Source organism: Schistocerca piceifrons, chromosome 2, assembly GCF_021461385.2.
Source record: "Schistocerca piceifrons isolate TAMUIC-IGC-003096 chromosome 2, iqSchPice1.1, whole genome shotgun sequence".
NCBI lineage: Eukaryota > Metazoa > Arthropoda > Insecta > Orthoptera > Acrididae > Schistocerca > Schistocerca piceifrons.
The window spans coordinates 882,472,303-882,490,288 of NC_060139.1; the positions used below are offsets into that span (position 1 = coordinate 882,472,303).

Genomic DNA, 17,986 nt, shown 5'->3' on the forward strand with positions numbered 1-17,986 from the left:
TTGGGAGTGATTATCACATCCACGAGAAAACCTAAATCGGATAAGGTAGAAGAGTCTTTTTACCCATTCTCCAAGTGTACAAGTTTGGTGGGTCGACAACATATTCCCGTCTTGTGACGCACATGCCGTCACCAGTGTCGTATAGAATATATCAGACGTGTTTTCCGTGGAAGAATCGGTTGACCTATGACCTTGCGATCACATGTTTTCGGTTCCCATTGGAAAGGCACGCCCTTTCGTCTACTAATCGCACGGTTTTGCAGTGCGGTCGCAAAACACAGACACTAAACTTATTACAGTGAACAGAGACGTCAATGAACGAACCGACAGATCATAACTTTGCGAAAACAAAAAAAGTAAACTTCTTCACTCGAGGAAAGACTTGAACCAAGGACCTCTCGTTCCGCGGCTGCTCACGCTAACCACGGGACCACGGCGCTCCTGAGCATACACTATCCTTTATGTTACCTATCTTGCGCATGGACTACTCAGTTTGTATATTTTGCTTATTTTTTTCATAGTTCCACACAACTTCTTCCTGTTTTCTCGATTGATCAGTGTTCAGTTTTTCAAGGCCTATCCACTGTGCCAACTTATAACTAAATCTGAGGGGGGTGAGATGGGGAGGTTCCCTTGTGAGGAAATGCTCCACCAGCAAGACAACAGCGACACAGCGCCGTCTCGAGGGTCGACCGAATACCTGGGCGCGGCGGTCGGACGAAGAGACAGAGCAGGCTGCGTCTGACGGCAAGAGGCAGCCGCACGACTGTCGCTTGTCAGGCAGCCCGCCAGCGCCGGACCGCCCACCGAGGCGAGGCGAGGCGAGCGGGGCGCGGCTGCCGCAGCTGCCAGGCGCGGCTCGCCAGCCGACAGACACTTCCGCAAGAGCGCCGGAGACGCCGCCAGCAAGTCGCCTCGCAGCCGTCTCTTTCCGGCGTCTCTCACATTTCTCCTTTTGAGCCCGGAGCTATTCTTGCCCCTCTAGTCCACCCCCTTGCTCCACGCATCCCGTAGACAGAGCGAAGCCAAAGACCGAGGAAAAACTTGGAAGGGTTGTCCAGGAATGTTGACTTTTGCGAGAAGCCTATGGAATCATATATTACTCGGCAAAGCTATCTGAGGACCACGTCTGTGTGGCAGATCCGATGTGTTTACGCCAGAGAACGGAGGGGAGGAGGCAGTAACATCGTACACTCCAGTTTTCGCACAAGTGGAGCGCTCGCACATGCTACGAAGTACAGCATAGCGCAACAATTAATCACTGACCGGCATTTTCGTTCGACAGTACTCCTCACACACTAATACTGCGACAACATTATGAACTATGTAGTGCAGAGATGTGCATCCTTTCGCAGTAACTGGGCAACATTGGAAGAAAACGGCTAGTTTTGAGTCGCATGTAATACAATTAATACTTAGAGAGAGAGAGAGAGAGAGAGAGAGAGAGAGAGAGAGGAAAGGGTTGGGGTTGGATTGTTTCGGGGAAGAGACCAAATAACGAGGTCATCGGTCTCATCGGATTAGGGAAAGATGGGGAAGGAAGTCAGCCGTGCCCTTTCAAAGGAACCATCTCGGCATTTGCCTGGAGCGATTTAGGGAAATCACGGAAAACCTAAATCAGGATGGCCGGACGCGGGATTGAACCGTCGTCCTCCCGAATGCGAGTCCAGACACAAAAGGACGATCGGTGGTGTGGTGGAGGTGACGTGTGGGAGTTTCAAACTGCAAACTGAAAATAGGCATTTTATCGTAACTTTACTTAAAAGAATGTTATGAATTTTTTTTTATCGATCGTGTGATAGGCGCTTACTTCTCGGGCCGCATGGATACATCCACCGCGCCGCATGCGGCCCGCGGGTCACGGGTTGGATACCCCTGGTGTAGTGCATATAAATCCTTGTTTAAGTTAAGTAAACCTCTGGTTGCTTTAATTCTGATGTTTAATTTTTTCGTGAAAAAACTAATGTGCTGTAGTATGTTTTCTTTTTCTTTTATCCAACTACTTCGTCACGTTAGCACCCGTGTCTCGTTTTTTCTAGCATCTTTTAAAACCAAATCCACTCTGAATTTCCTTCCTTCCTTTGAGTAAAGAATGAGATTTTCACTCTGCAGCGGAGTGTGCGCTGATATGAAACTTGCTGGCAGATTAAAACGGTGTGCCGGACCGAGACTCGAACTCGGGTCCCGAGTTCGCGTCTCGGTCCGGCACGCAGTTTTAATCTGCAAACAAGTTTCACTTCTTTTGAGTATTTTTCCTTTTGCCTTGGTCGACTCCTCTATGCTGAAATACGAGTATATCTTAGACGTCCTTATATCTTTCTCCGGGCTGGTTCGTAATAGACTGTCCCTTCTATTTCTTTGTCGTCGCTAGAACTGGGAGTTAGGTATGCGTTTGGCCATCGCTTTCGGGTGAACCTTCCTGTGAGTGATAACTATGGATCTTGTTTTAAATTGTGTAATTTGCGGTTTCAATGGAGGAGGAATTACAGACATCCACAATACCTCTGGAGAAACCCTCCTGCGGCTGAGGAATGTTCACTGTACTGTTTGACTATAGTGGATTCGCGTATACTTTACCTCATTAATAGACTTCTGTTTCTCTCTCTCACTCCTTTTTAAGTATTTCGATGACATTCATGTCATTCAATGCTTTTCAGTTCGGATGTGCCGTGCCATCTGTTTGTAGAGTGTTTACTGCACTTTCCTGTCTGATTAATATTTGTTTTCCTCATACGTTATTTGGTTCATCAAGGTTCGTGTTTTTATTTTGTAATGTATAATTTCTCATTATGCAAAGTTGTATTATTCTTTAAATACACAGGATGATTACAATTAAACTTTCGCTACTTGACAGGGCGCCATGGAAAACAAGTTATCGTGGGATGACGAAACTTCGTGGAAACATTTGTAAGGAAATCGGAGGAGGAATAACGAATAAACCATTGAAAGAAATACATTTTAATTCCCACAGGACACGGCAACATTTGTTACTTTCGTACTCTGTTTAAGTTCGAGGTTACAAACGTTGCTCTATGTAACGACCATCTGCCCACACTACAGCATAGATTTTCCATTTCACAACTATTCGTAGCCCATTTCGAATTTCGTGCACTGCTCGAAGATGGCACATTGCAACCAGCATTCTCAGCCACGACAACAGTAACTTCGTGAATAATTTGTGGGCCAACTGGCAGTCGGGCTCTCCAAGGAGCAGTTTCCACATCCCCAGTTAATTCCAACATTCAAATCATATATTTCATCCCAGGTGCGAAAAGAGCACCTCTCCATACTCCTTTAACGCTTCGATACTAGCGAAGAGCAGAAGCACTATTGCTGTTATTTTGATAAAAGAGCTTTACGAGTAAACCTCTGCTCACCTTGTCCAGACCCATGTTGACACTCTGCAACTGTAATGGACACTGATGCTTGCGTTTCAACCTAACGTCGCCGTACGAGTACCGGCGTCTGCTAACAACGCAAATCCTGCAGCTTACAGTCTGAACACTATTGCTGTAAAGTCGAGTATCCCTACGATAAATAACGTTCCGTCTACACTGGTTCAAATAACGAAAATTTAACTGGAACGACACAGTACATCTGTATGAAGTTTTCGTATAGTTTCATATTTCTTTCTACCGCAGGAATTGTTGCCTATTACTCATTTGCCCGTTCCGTCAGTTTTTCCGTCACCACCGTCACTCCTTTTTACTTCTCATAGTCAACAAACTTAATGGCATTAACACAAGCTGTCATGGCTTACCCAAAGTCAGATTCTGCAGTCACTTTCTGTGCTTGCACTGCGAGACAACAACGCGCACTTTCTTCAGCTGAAAGGTGTCTGTTTGTTCCCGCCACCACATGTCGATTTACCCAGTAATATAATATGTGTAATTGCCTTTTAAGTCTCTTCCCACAAAGCTATCTAGATATAATTTTCAATCTTGGTACCTAATTCTTATAGTTTCCTAGGATTTCTAACTGGAAAATGAAATTTGTGGTAAGGTCTTATGGGATCAAATTACTTACGTCATCGGTCCCTAAGCCTACACACTACTTAAACTAACTTACGCTGTGGACAACACACACACCCATGCCCAAGGAGGACTCGAACCTCCGACGGGGGAGCAGCACGGACCGTGACAAGTCGCCTTAGACCGCACGGCGGATATTTTTAACTGGCTTAGCTAGACTATATAGCATTTTTGCTTTAACACATGGAGATATTACTGCACTTGTTGTTGTTGTTGTTGTTGTTCTTGATGTCGATGGTAGTGGTGGTCGTGGTGGTGATATTTATGTCTTCAGTGCTAAGACTGATTCGATGGAACTCTGCACACTGGTTTACCATGCACCAGCCTCATCATCTATCTGCTGGAACCTGTTAACTGTAGCCAATCTTTAGTCTCCTTGTACAATTTGTATCCTTACGCGAAAATTTTTCCCTGTAACCAAATTTACGATTCGTTGATGCCTCATAACTCCTATCAGTTCGATTATCTAACTCTTAATTAGTTAATCAATCTACCCGTGTATCCTCACCATTCTCTTGCAACACCAAATTTCATAACGTTCTGCTCTCTTCTTCCCTGAACTGTTTGTCAATCACGTTTGACTTACGAAGAAGGCTACACTCCAGACAAATACCTTCATAAAGTTTATATTAGATGTAAACATTTTTTTCAGCAACGATTTTATTACTATTATTCGGTCATCATCAGCCGATTTGCTGCCTAAAAAGTAAAGCTCATCTATCACGTTTACTGTACCGCACTTTAATTCTCTTACCATCACCTGTTTTCAACATGCTATACAACTATTTCAACTGATCCTCTTAGTCATTTATCGTCCCCGACTTAATTAGAATGTCATTAGCGTACCTTGAAGTTTTTATTTCTTTTCCCTGAACTCTAGTTGCTATCCCAAATTGATCTTTGTTTTTCTTTATTGCTTATTGAACACACTGATAGAACAACATCGGCGTTACGCTAGAACACTGTGTCACTCCTTTCTCGACCGCTGCTTTACTTTCGTATCCTTTTACCCTTACAACCGTACTCTGGATACCGTGCAAACTGCAGATAACCTTTGGCTTCCTAAATTTCAGCACCGCCACCTTAAAAATTTCAAAGAGCATAATCCAGTCAACGTTGTCACAAGCTTCTTCTAAATCTATAAAGGATATAAACGTAGATTGTCATTTACCAACCATGAATTATTAAAATGAATGTTCTGCAATATTCGCACCATAGTTGAAGTTCACTTTACTAGCGATATGAAAAAAGTTGACTCGCTCTCTGTAAGACAACATTTTTTTCCAATTTTCGTCCTGAGTAACTGGCATTACAGTTTCGTCATCCTGAAGAGAACCACTGCAAATATCTTAGAAAGATCGGTACAAAACTGTTTCTAGTGTTCCATAATGTCGTCGGCTAATTCCCAAAAGGACTTTATTTGAATTGATTTCTCTACTGTCCTTGTTTCCATTATTCCAGTTCTGTCACCGGTATACTGAGCGTCTTCACACAAGAAATTGGAAGACAATTGTATTATGTAGACAAAAATTAACGGTTGACATAAGATGTATTTTATGATATTTGACGCCACACTTGTAACATTGCCATCTAGGTTGTTATAAATGACTAAGATACCTCGCCGTAATTTGAAGATGGAATTCGGTTGCGAAGAAAGAACTGTAAAGAGCACTTAAAAATAAAAACCGAACACCCGCCACAATAAGACCATGGAATGTTTCCATTCGGAAGTATTCACCTCGCGCGTTAAGAAATTTATACCACTGGGAGACGAGGCGATCGACTTCTGTTTCGTAGAACGGTTTCGGCCGCTGACGGATCCCCAACCGCATCCAGTTCCTCGTACGAGTGAAACCGACGTCCACGCATGTCTTTCTTCAAGTCACCAAAGATGTAAAAGGCACACGGTGAAAGATCCGGGCTGTACGGCGGATGTTACAGAGTTCTCGAACAAAACGGTGAGCCGTGGTAAAAATTGCTGTTTTCAAGAGCGCGCCGCAGCGCGTTGTGTGAAGCAGTCGCCCTCCGTTTCTGTCGGTGGCGCCGCTGTGGCAATCGCAGCTTTGGTGCCTCCCTCTGGTGGGGAAGGGGAAAGGTTGCCTGTTCACGTGCATTTAAGGGGCGCTATGAGATCGTCGGATGGTCAGTCTGGGTCAGTCTCTCGTTCCCAGCTTCCTACTCTGTCACTCGTCCGATCGAATTTGTGACGCAGTGAGAGAACTCAACGAGTGGTCGCCCGGTCGGGGACTTAGTTCCTGCATCTGAGTCTGCGCGTTAGGTCGCCAGTCTGCTCGAGTTGCTCAGGAAATGGTCATTGGCGGTTGAATCGATCGGTTGGTCGGTCGCGCACTGGGACACAAGATGACTTGTCCGTCTTGAGCGTCGGCGCATGTGAGGTCGCCACATGAGTCTAGCGGGCCGCGCCGTATAGCGAGGGGTAGTGGCTTCGCGGCCGACATGAGAGCAACAGGAGTCAACCCACGACATCGGTCTGGTCGGTGCGAGCTGCGACGCCGTGCGATGGGAGATCGGCGCGCCTTCCTGCGTCCGTTGAAGTGGCTGGCAGCGGACGGTGCGGGAGAGCGTTTTGGGGGTGCTGCGCCAGGTCTTCGCCATAAATCGCAGTTTTTTAGAAGTTAAGTATTGGTGATGTGTTGTTTCATTTACTTGTTAAATTCTAGTTGTTTTCTTGGTGAGGTCACCAGCCGTTTTGCTTGGGGTCGTCCCACCATTCTTCTCCGTTTGCCCACCCGCGGGAAGGTGGTTATTTATGAATTTGATGGTCCATTTTTCCCTTGTGGAGTAGGGGCGGGTTAGAGCAACCTGCGGTTCGGATTATTCGGTAATCTCCCTATCAATCTGCCGTACGTTAATAGCTGCCTCTGTCATGTTTGTCGGATTCGGTGTGTTAACGAATTTATTGTTTGAAGTGTAACGGCCTAATTCCTGAAATATATTTTTATCTTGCCTGTCATCTTGAGAGGCGGTATATGAGTACTGTAGAGCACGTTTGGCCAACCTTGTATAATTTTATGTAAGATTGCATTTCATGGGCTTTTATTTAAGTGGTCATTTTAGTATATAAAGTTGCCACCCTTCCACCGTAAGGCTTTTCTTAGAAGTTAAAATCAAGTTGCACCTTCGGTGGCAAGTTAATCTTTTAATTTTAGTGTTTTGTAGCATTTCCATCCTTCCTACGGGGTGCATATTTTGTGTGCTTGTGTGAATTGTTAAAACTTTTACTTTAAGGTAATCTGGTGTGTTGCAGATTTGCACCTGTGTAGTCTTTCTGAGGCTGTTGTGAGCGGTTGTGACTACGGCCGTATCAAAACGGAGCGGCAAAGTTCTCAGCCCGAAAGCTCATACACTCAAAAATTTGTTTCTTTCTGCCTCTGAATAAATTGTAAATTGATATTTAGAGGGTGCTTTCTGCTTATAATTTAAAAAAAAAAAAAAGCTCTCAGGAATAAAATTCACATTTGTTAAAAGCAATTTCATTTTGATTTCATCAGTTACTCCCCAGCAACTACTTCCACGCTCACATAGTGTGATTAAATGTGTTAATGTTCTTGATGAATCGCTAGTAAATAAAGTAAATTCTTAAGAAAAAGTTTTGAAAGTAAATTCACGGTTCAAACGGCTGATGCCTAACCTTCATTCGATTGGAACTGTAGATGCGGGCTTTATCGTGCAACAGGACGATTCCATTAGACAGCAGTCGTTGGCGTTTCGACTTTATGGCGCTTCACAATTCTTGCAAAGTTTGGTTCCACCTTCGAGGAACTCTACCTACGTTAACATCCCTCCAGTCGAAGAAGCAGGTAATCATGACTTTACATGGTGCCACCATTTAGAGGCCGAGAGCAAACAGCAAAGCCAACAGTGGAAACGTCCAACATCTCAGCCCACCAAGGAAACCAGAGCTGTTCACAGGAGTTCCGGTAAGGTCATGACGACTTTCATCTTGGACTGCAGAGGCCCTCTGCTCGTCGAATTCCTCGACCGTGCAACCACAATCAATGCGCAGCTTTCCAAAACTGCGCCGTGTCATAGAGGCAAAACGCCCCCACACTTCCAATCGGACGAAGGCTACCCATTAGCGATTTGATTGGGAAACCCTTCAACATTCTCCGTACAACGTGGGTCTTCCACCGTGTGATTTTCCCATCTTTGGCGACGTGGAGGAAGACATGCAAGGACGTCGGTTTCACTCGGACGAGGAAGTGAAAGAGTGAGTGCGCATGTGGATCCGTCTGCGGCCGACAGCATTATTCGAAACGGGAATTGATCGTTTTGTCTCCCAGTGGTATAAGTTTCTTAACACATGTAGTAATTACTTTTGAATGGAACCATAGATGGCTCTTACCTACTTTGGACGGTTGCACTGAAATAATGATCTGCATGTTCAGTAATTCATGGCAGTCTGACGTTTGTTGCTTGCCACGTTCACGGTTCTGCAGTTCTAACGGCGAGCAACATATTACCATTAATTGTAAGATACTTTTTTCGTGTGATACTACTGTTGCGAGAAATTGTCAGTGTTCACTCGAAATGTACGGAACAATCACGGAAATTAATTTGCGAATGTTGCTGTCACCCTCTTATTTATTGAAAAGCAACCATAACTCCACGGAACAGAAGTTCAGACATCCAACTAACGTCATCGTTACGACCTGACAGAAATGGCTGCTACCGACGGCCAGTAGAGCGCAAAAACAAAAGGGAAATTAACGTGCACGTCACAAAGCCGGTTTCATATGCAGGAGTAACCCACATACGGATGAAAAATAATTAACCAGGCAGTCATTTCCACAGAGAGCCGCAGACAGGAAATTGGCATCACGAATAAAACCGCAGGACAGATGAATCTTGTACGGAAATTCCGATGCGGCCGATGTGCGCCGACTGGTGGGGTAATATCAGCCTGCGGTTTTGTCGCGGGCGGGCGCATGCAGCTGAAGTGACAAACAGTGCACGCTTCCGTAAATATCCGGCGTGTGGTCGGCCCCGGTGTCAGCAGCGGTGTGGCACTTCCTATGAAATTAGTGGCCGGACCGGACCTCGACCCACGACTTCCTGTCACCGCAAAGCGAGGTGGCGAACACATTAACAGGAAAGAACGCTGCTAACGAAAAGCGAAATTAAATTTAATACAATAAATTTGTGGGAAAGTTTTAAGCGACCTATGAATTAACATGCATACTACAAACAGGCGTACCGGCAAACCAACCAACAGTTCCGTGTAGCGCGTTGCCTAACGCCCAGGGGACGTTTAACACTCGCTCTTGTTTGAAATAGTCGGGAGCGCACCATTCTCAACAGACGCCGATGCGAAATGGAGGGTGGAAGGTGTATTTCATGGGTAAACGTGACATGCTTCAACACAATGAATATTTTACTAAAAGCGTTTATACTTTTACGTGTATTGATCAGATAAAGATCGGAGAGTTAAGTAAACTTCGAGTCATTAAAATGGGAATAATTCTAGAAAATGTTCAACACAGGCTGATTTTTATTTACTTGTGTGAGTGCCTGCGCACGTAGGTAATCATGCAGCCCGGTTGCAGATGTCATTGTAGCCAGAAAAAAGGCACCCACTGATAAGTTGTGCTCAGTTTGACCATAGATGCTGCCAATAAAAATTTCGATAAGGTTCATGGGTCTACAGGAAAAATCAGTAAACAACAGCAAGTCTCGTAACGCCAGATGAAAGAGCAACGGTTCTTTACCGAGGGAAAAAAAAGAAACAACAGAAAGAGTGGTATTTCCCGAAAATAGGCAGAACAGAGTGAAACAAACAGTATTCATACACTTGCACAATTATAGTCTGCAAAAATGTATTCACACTCACAGTGTTAAGTGAAATAATGATCATTGGAATGCACCCTCCGATTTGATATAGTATAAATTATTGCTCTGTAAAACTTACAAGAGACTGTTGCTATTATATTTCTTAAATCATTTGCCAGGCACACGTAAAAGTCAGTTTTGGAAGAACGATTTTAACGTCCTCTTGAATTGCAATATATAGAAGTTATGTTAAAGTTATAAACAGATTAGCATCATATAAAAATATTTTATATATTTTACTGCTATTGTTATTAAAATCATAGGTGTCACTGTCATGTTAAAATTAAGTTGCCGCAAGTTATAACTTGGGAGGTCCAATATGAAAGTGGACCAGTAACTAAATCTGCACCCTAGCCTCATCCCCCACCCCCTCCATATCCGAAATGAATCATGGATTGACGTGTGCTTCAAGACAGATTTCCTTTATACTTCTTGTTTTTTGGCCCATGGTAAATATTTTGGCCTAAAATTTTGCGATTTCGTCGATAAAGGTCGCATTGTACACGAGTTTCTCAACTTATAATTATGTGGGTATTTTTCGTAATTTTTTCCACCTGTTGCCCTCCTTTCTTCCACAAAATTCACCACTGCCAAAGAAAAACTGAAAAACATACTAAATGAATATATTTATCCTACTGATACTCACTCGGAAGTTTTAATGGTCTGGGAATAGAGGAAGCGAGTTTAAGCGGTCAGCAATGAAAGTAGCTACTTAAGAGTCGTTAATCGATATCGTTACTTACGAGTCGTTAACGTAGTAAAGGACTTCGTAGAGGTTATTACCTGGAACAAAAATAAAATACACAATTACATTTCATTCAAAGGAACTTCAATACTTATGCGATAGATTCGTTACTGCATAAATTTACGAGAGCAGAATATTACGCCTCTAGTGGAATTATATTGTTGACAATTGTTACAGACAATTAGTTTTTAATTACCTATAGTTAGTGCCTCTCATCAGTAAGTGAACTATGTTTTTCATACATTCCTAATGTTGCTCATTCTCTTTTCAAATTTCTGGACGAATGTTTTTCAAATGAAATACGGTACATCTGCGATATGAATTTTTTTGGAAAGCGATTAAGTAACCATTAATATAAACAAATTATTAAATCAAAACATTTTATTCAGTCTCTTGTCATTATTACTAAAACATAGAGATCTGTGGCAGGTTAAGTGACAGGTGACAGTTACCTCTAGGTGGGCAACACCCAATAGCGTGACCCCCAATCCCCCCTTCTTTTCCCCTTAACCGAACCCTCAATCAACACTTTGGTCTCGCCACCATCGAGTTGCTCGTTTCCAGTAAGGTTTTTATGAGCGGTTTTTTATCTCTATAATATCTAAAATGCAATGTGTCCGAAAATAACGCAGGGGTAGTGGAAGCTGAAAATTTATAAAAAAAACGCAATGAAACAGAGGGACTATGGTTTGTTATTGGAGACGAAAAGAAACAAATGGACAAAGGTCGAGCTCTATACACACCGATATTTTCAAAGGAAGAGTGCTGGTATTTGCCTTTTGTGAATGAGGGATATAACGGGATACCTAAATGTGAATGACCCCCCAACCGGTGGAAAGACCAATGTTTGAAGGCTCGGTATTATGGCAGTATTCTTTCTGTATTTTCTGCACTGATATATCAGCTTTGGTCAAGACTTTCACCATTTCCAATCATTCAAACTGAATTCACAGCCTTGTTGATGACTACGGTGTGCTGGAGGCAAAAAACCGCCGACTTCGAGTGGACTCGTGCCCCGAGGGTTGTGTACAAACTTTATGTATATAGATAGTAGATCTCGGTTTTGATGAGATAGTATCAAAATGCGTGACAAAAATGCATTAATCTGGAACCTTAATTTTTTTTTACTCCACCAAGGGCCCGTAGACCTCAGTATGTGATAAATTCCAACTCTCTACCCGTTACTGAGAAAAGGGGGTTTTAGCAGACGGGCAGACATACGGACAACAAAATAACCCTATAAAGGTTCCGTTTGTAAAGACTGAGACACGGAACCATAAAAATCATCTGGAAGTACTTAGCAATATCTGTAACTTTTCCTTTAGGAGTGGTCTGTTTCCTGACCGATTAAAGTTCTCGGTAGTGAAGCCACTTTATAAAAACGGAGACAGGGATAATGTTGACAATTTTAGACCTATTTCTATGCCATCGGTGTTTGCTAAAGTTATCGAGAAGGTTGTATATAAAAGGTTGCTGAAGCATTTAAATTCACAAAATTTGCTGTCAAATGTACAGTTTGGTTGTAGAAATGGTTTAACAACTGAAAATGCTATATTCTCTTTTCTCTGTGAGGTTTTGGACGGATTAAATAAAAGGTTGCGAACGCTAGGTGTTTTCTTTGATTTAACGAAGGGTTTTGACTGTGTTGACCACAAAATATTACTGCAGAAGTTGGACCATTATGGAGTAAGGGGAGTAGCTTACAATTGGTTCGCCTCTTACTTTAAGAACAGAAAGCAGAAGGAAATTCTCCGCAGTGTGGTAGTGGTGTTCAGTCCCAATGGGGTACTGTTAAGTGGGGCGTTCCCCAAGGGTCTGTGCTGGGGCCACTGCTGTTTCTTATTTATATAAATGATATGCCTTCTAATATTACAGGTGATTCAAAAATATTTCTGTTTGCTGATGACACCAGCTTGGTAGTGAAGGATTTTGTGTGTAATACTGAAACAGTATCAAATAATGTAGTTCATGAAATAAGTTCATAGCTTGTGGAAAATTATTTGATGCTAAATCACAGTAAGACTCAGTTTTTACAGTTTCTAACTCACAATTAAACAATAACCGATATTTTGATCAGACAGAATGGGCATATTATAAGCGAGACGGAACAGTTCAAGTTCCTAGGCGTTCGGATAGATTGTAAGCTGTTGTGGAAAGCCCATGTTCAGGATCTTGTTCACAAACTAAATGCTGCTTTATTTACCATTAGAACAGTACCTGAAATAAGTGACAGTCCAACACGAAAAGTAGTCTACGTCGCATATTTTCATACGCCTATGTCGTATGGTATTATTTTTTGGGGTAATTCTTCTGATTCAAAAAGGGTATTTTTGGCTCAAAAACATACTGTTCGAGCTGTGTGTGGTGTGAGTTCGAGAACGTCTTGTCGATCCCCATTCAATAGTCTGGGAATTCTGACATTGCCCTCACAGTATATATTTTCTTTAATGTCATTTGTTGTTAGCAATATTAGCTTATTCCCAAGAGTTAGCAGCTTTCACTCAGTTAATACTAGGCAGAAATCAAATCTGCGTGTGGAATGCACTTCCTTGACTCTTGTGCAGAGAGGAGTGCAGTATTCTGCTGCATCCATTTTCAATAAGCTACCACGAGAACTCAAAAATCTTAGCAGTAGCCCAAACAAGAGTATCCTCATGGCTCACTCCTATTCTGTCGAGGAGCTCCTGGAAGAGCTGAAAAATTAAGCAAATTCCAGTGTTACATTGTTGATTTTCTTTATTTAAACTTACGACTTGTCGCCTGAATATGTTTTTTATATTTCATTTTATTTGTTTCTACTATCGTGTTATAATTTCATGTATTGACTCGTTCCATGACCATGGAGACTTCTCCTTAATTTGGTCCTTCGGAACAATAAATAAATAAATAAAAATAAATAAAACAATTTGTAGCACGCACATTTACAACGACGAACAAAAACATTACGACCACTATAGATCACTGGACTGGATGCATCCCGTTGACGTAACGTATAAGCGAAACATAGGCGTATCTAGAATTCTTTTATCGACGATTTATTTATTTATTTATTTATTTTTTTGAGTCATCAGTCTTCTGAACTCCACGAGTTCCACTCCTGCGCTAAACTCTTCATATCAGAGTAGCACTTGCACGCTATCACCTCAATTATTTCTTGGGTGTATTCAAGTCTCTGTCTTCCCCTGCAGTTTTAACCCTCCGCAGCACCCTATGGTACCATGGAGGTTATTCCTTGATGTCGTAAAACATGTCCTATCTTCGTTTTCCTTGTTGCCAGTGATTTCCATATATTCCTTCCTTCGCCAATTCTTCGGAGAACCTGCTCATTCTTTACCTCATTCTTGATCTTATCATACTCATTGTTCTGTAGCACCATACCTCAAACGTTTCGATTCTCCTCTGTTACGGTTTTCCTACTGTCCATGTTTCATTGCCATAGAATGCTGCGTTTGATACATACGTCCTCAGAAATTTGTTCCTGGCGTTAGGGGCTATGCTTCATACCCGCAAACTTCTCTTGGCCAAGAATGTCCTTCTTGCCTATGCTAGTCTGCTTTTTATGCCATCCTTACCTTGTCTGTCATGGGTAACTTTGCATCCAGTGTTGCAGAATTCTTTGTCTACTTAATGAATGGAAATAGGGGTAATCCGCTGAATTAAAGACCCATATCACTTAAGTCGATTTGCAGTACGATTCTGGAACATATCCTGTGCACGAACACTATAATCATCTCGTAGCAAATGATTTATTGACAAACAGCCAACAAAGATTCAGAAAGTATCATTCCTTTGAAACACAAGTAGCTCTTTCTTCTCAGGTAGTAATGAGTGTTGTCGGACAGTGGACGCCAAATTTATTCAACATTTTTAGATTTCCAGAAGGCTTTTGACGCTGTTCCTCACAAGTAGCATCTAATTAAATTACCTTCATATAGAGTATCGCCTTAGTTGTATGGGTGGATTACTGATTTCCTTTCAGAAAGGACACACTTTGTAATAACTTACGGAAAGTGATAGAGTAAAAGAGAAGTAATATCTGACGTTCCATAGGGAAGTGTTACAGGCCCTCAGTTGTTCCTGATCTACATAAACGATTTAGGAGACAATCTGAGCAGCCCTCTTAGATTGTTTGTAGAAGATTCTGTCATTTACAGTCTTGTAAAGTCATCAGATGATAAAAACAAAGTGCAAAACGATTTGTAGAAGATATCTGTGTCGTGAAAAATGTGTCAATTGACGTTAAATAATGAAAAGTGTGAACTCATCCACATGAGTACTAAAATGAATCTATTAAATTTTAGCTACACGATAAATCTCACAAACCTACAGACTGTAAACTCAGCTAAATACTTATGGAATATAGTTACGAATGGCTGCGATTTAGTGGCAGAACATTTAGAAAATGCAACAGGTCTACTAAAGAGACTGCTTACACTACGCTTTTCCACCCTCTTCTGGAGCAGTCCTGTGCGGTGTGCGCTCCACAGCGGATAGGATTGATGGAGGACGCCGAAGAAGTTCAAAGAAATGTAGCTCATTTTCATTTATGATGAAATAAGGGAAAGAGTGCCACGAAAGTACACGAGTTATGGTGGCACTCATTAAAACAACGGCGTTTTTCACTGAGGCACGAGCTCCTCGTGAAATTTCCGTCAGCAACTTTCTTCTTAGAATTTGAAAATATTTTATTCGCGCCCACCTACGTAGATAGAAATGATCATTACAATAAAATAAGAGAAATTAGAGCCTGCACGGAAAGATTTAAGTGTTCGTTTCTCCTCCTCGCTCGGTCCTCAATAGTGTAACGACAGAGAATAATTTTAATGTGGTCCTATAAACTCTCTACCAGACACTTAACTGTAAATTGCAGAGTAGTCATGTAGATGTAGATGTAGAAATCGAACACCAATTTAGATGTTGAATTTATCTGTATTCTCATTTCTGCTAAATATCATTACCTCTGTCTTTTTCTGGTTTACTAGATTCATATTCTGCAGTTATTTGACTGTTCATTCCATTCAGCAGGTTCTGTAATTCTTGAATGAGATTTTCACTCTGCAGCTGAGCGTGCGCTGATATGAACTTCCTGGCAGATTAAAACTGTGTGCCGGACCGAGACTCGAACTCGGGACCTTTGCCTTTCGCGGGCAAGTGCTCCACCAACTGAGCTACCCAAGCACGACTCACGCCCCGTCCTCAGTTGGTCAGTAGCTCAATTGGTAGAGCACTTGCCCGCGAAAGGCAAAGGTCCCGAGTTCGAGTCTCGCTCCGGCACACAGTTTTAATCTGCCAGGAAGTTTCTGTAATTTTTCTTCGTACTTACCCAGGATAACAATGTCATCAGCGAATCTTATCATTGATTTTCTTTCAACTTGAATTTTAGTATCACTCCCGAACCTTTCTTTTATTTTTCGCAATTTCTTCCTCGCTGTGTAGATTGATCAGTATGGACGAAAATTGCATCCCTGTTTTACACCCTCTTAAATACGAATACTTTGTTCTTGGTCGTTTGTTCTTATTGTTCCCTCTTCGTTCTTGTATATATTGTCTACTACCCGTCTTTCCGTATAATTTACCCCAGTTTTTCTCAGAATTTCGAACGTCTTGCACCATTTTACAGTGTCGAAATTTCTTTCTAGATCGACGAATCCTGTAAATGTGTCTTGATTTTTCTTCAGTCTTACCCCTATTATCAAGCGCAACGTTAGAACTTCCTCTCTGTTGCCTTTACCTTTACTAAGCGAAACTGATCGTCATCTAACATATCCTCAGCTTTCTTTCCCATTCTCCTGTATTTTATTCTTGTCAGCAGCTGGGTGCATGAGCTGTTAAGCTGATTCTGTGATGGTTTTAGCACTTATCTGTCCGTGCTGTGTTCTGAACAGTGTGAATGATATTTTTCCGGAAGTCCGATGGTACACCACCGGTCTCATAGATTCTACACGCTACATTGTATAGATGTTTGATTGCCACTACCACCGATAACTTTAGGAATTCCTTTTGGTCTTATTTACTCTCAAGTCTTCCATAGGTCTTTCAAATTCTGGATCCCCTATGTCACCTTTATGGACTCTTCTTCTATCACGTCACAAGACAAGCCCTCACGCTCATTGAGTCCATCACTGTCCTGTTCCCATGTATCTGTCATCTCTTCTGCAGATAACAAAAAAATTCGCATTGCACTCATAATGTCATCATCCTTGCTTTTAATTTCACTCAAGATGGCTTTGGCTTTTTTATAGACTCCACTGAGTCACACTTCCTGACCACTATTTCTTATTCTGTTTCTTCAGATCTCTCCTGCAGCCATTACACGTTGGCAGTTCTGAACTTCCAGTTTTCACACTCCTAAGGGATTCGTATCCTTGTTTTCCTGAAAATTTTTGTGCTTTATTCAATGGCGAAATCGGCTGACAGAAGAAGTTTTGACAAAGGGTTGATTATTACAGCCTGGACCTGAGAACGAGTATCTCGGGAATTCAGAAGATGGTCGACTACTCAACTAATCATGTGCCGGCCGGTGTGGCCGAGCGGTTCTAGGCGCTTGACGGAACCGCGTGACTGCTACGGTCGCAAGTTCGAATCCTGCTTCGGGCATGGATGTGTGTGATGTCCTTAGGTTAGTTGGGTTTAAGTAGTTCTAAGTTCTAGGGGACTGATGACCTCAGACGTTAAGTCCCATAGTGCTCAGAGCCATTTGAACTATCCATGTGGTAGCGTCGTGGGAATCTGTGGAAAAGTGGTCGAATGATAACCACGAGCAGGATGGGAGCAACGAAGTAAGTGGTGGTGCAGAGAAAAGTGCTTCACAGCACGCTGTTAAGCGCACATTGCCGAACTTGGGGTTTTCTATCAGACGCTCTGTGGTGTTCCCAAGTAGATCCAGAGACGGAATCATTGAAGCTGGACGATGGGTCAGTTGATCTGTACACAACGTCATCCAGGCCAAAGGTGGACAATAGTATGCTATTGGGAATATCCACCTGAGCTTAATTGGACATGTGTGGTAATGGATTGGGGAACGCAAGAACATTATACGGACCACCTGCTTCCCTTCGTGGTTTATATTTCCCTCGGGTCGATGTCGTCTTCCAGCAGGATAATTGTCCATGTGCGTCATAGCGCCAGAAACTTGCTAAAGTGGTTTAAGGAGCATGATAGCGAACTCATGTTGATGTCTTGGTCACCAAATTCGCCTCATGCGAACCAGATGGTTCTCACCCGGGACGCTATCTGGCGCCAGTTCCGCGCCCACATACCACTGGCCCGTAATTTGCGGGAACCCTTTAACATGTTTGTAGACATCTGGTGGCGTAGATCTCCGGAAATTTAATAAGAAATGATGAATGCATGCTTTGCA

The 17,986-nt window shown here is 42.5% G+C and overlaps 1 protein-coding gene across 1 annotated transcript in view; it reads right to left on the reverse strand.

Moving 5' to 3' along the window:
- Positions 1–17,986, reverse strand: part of LOC124775499 (Ig-like and fibronectin type-III domain-containing protein 1) — a 1,067,132-nt gene that overhangs the window by 977,120 nt on the left and 72,026 nt on the right. Inside the window, exon 2 of the mRNA XM_047250332.1 lies at positions 10,625–10,664. The gene's annotated coding sequence lies outside the window, so the exon portion shown is untranslated. The remainder of the gene's footprint in view (positions 1–10,624; positions 10,665–17,986) is intronic.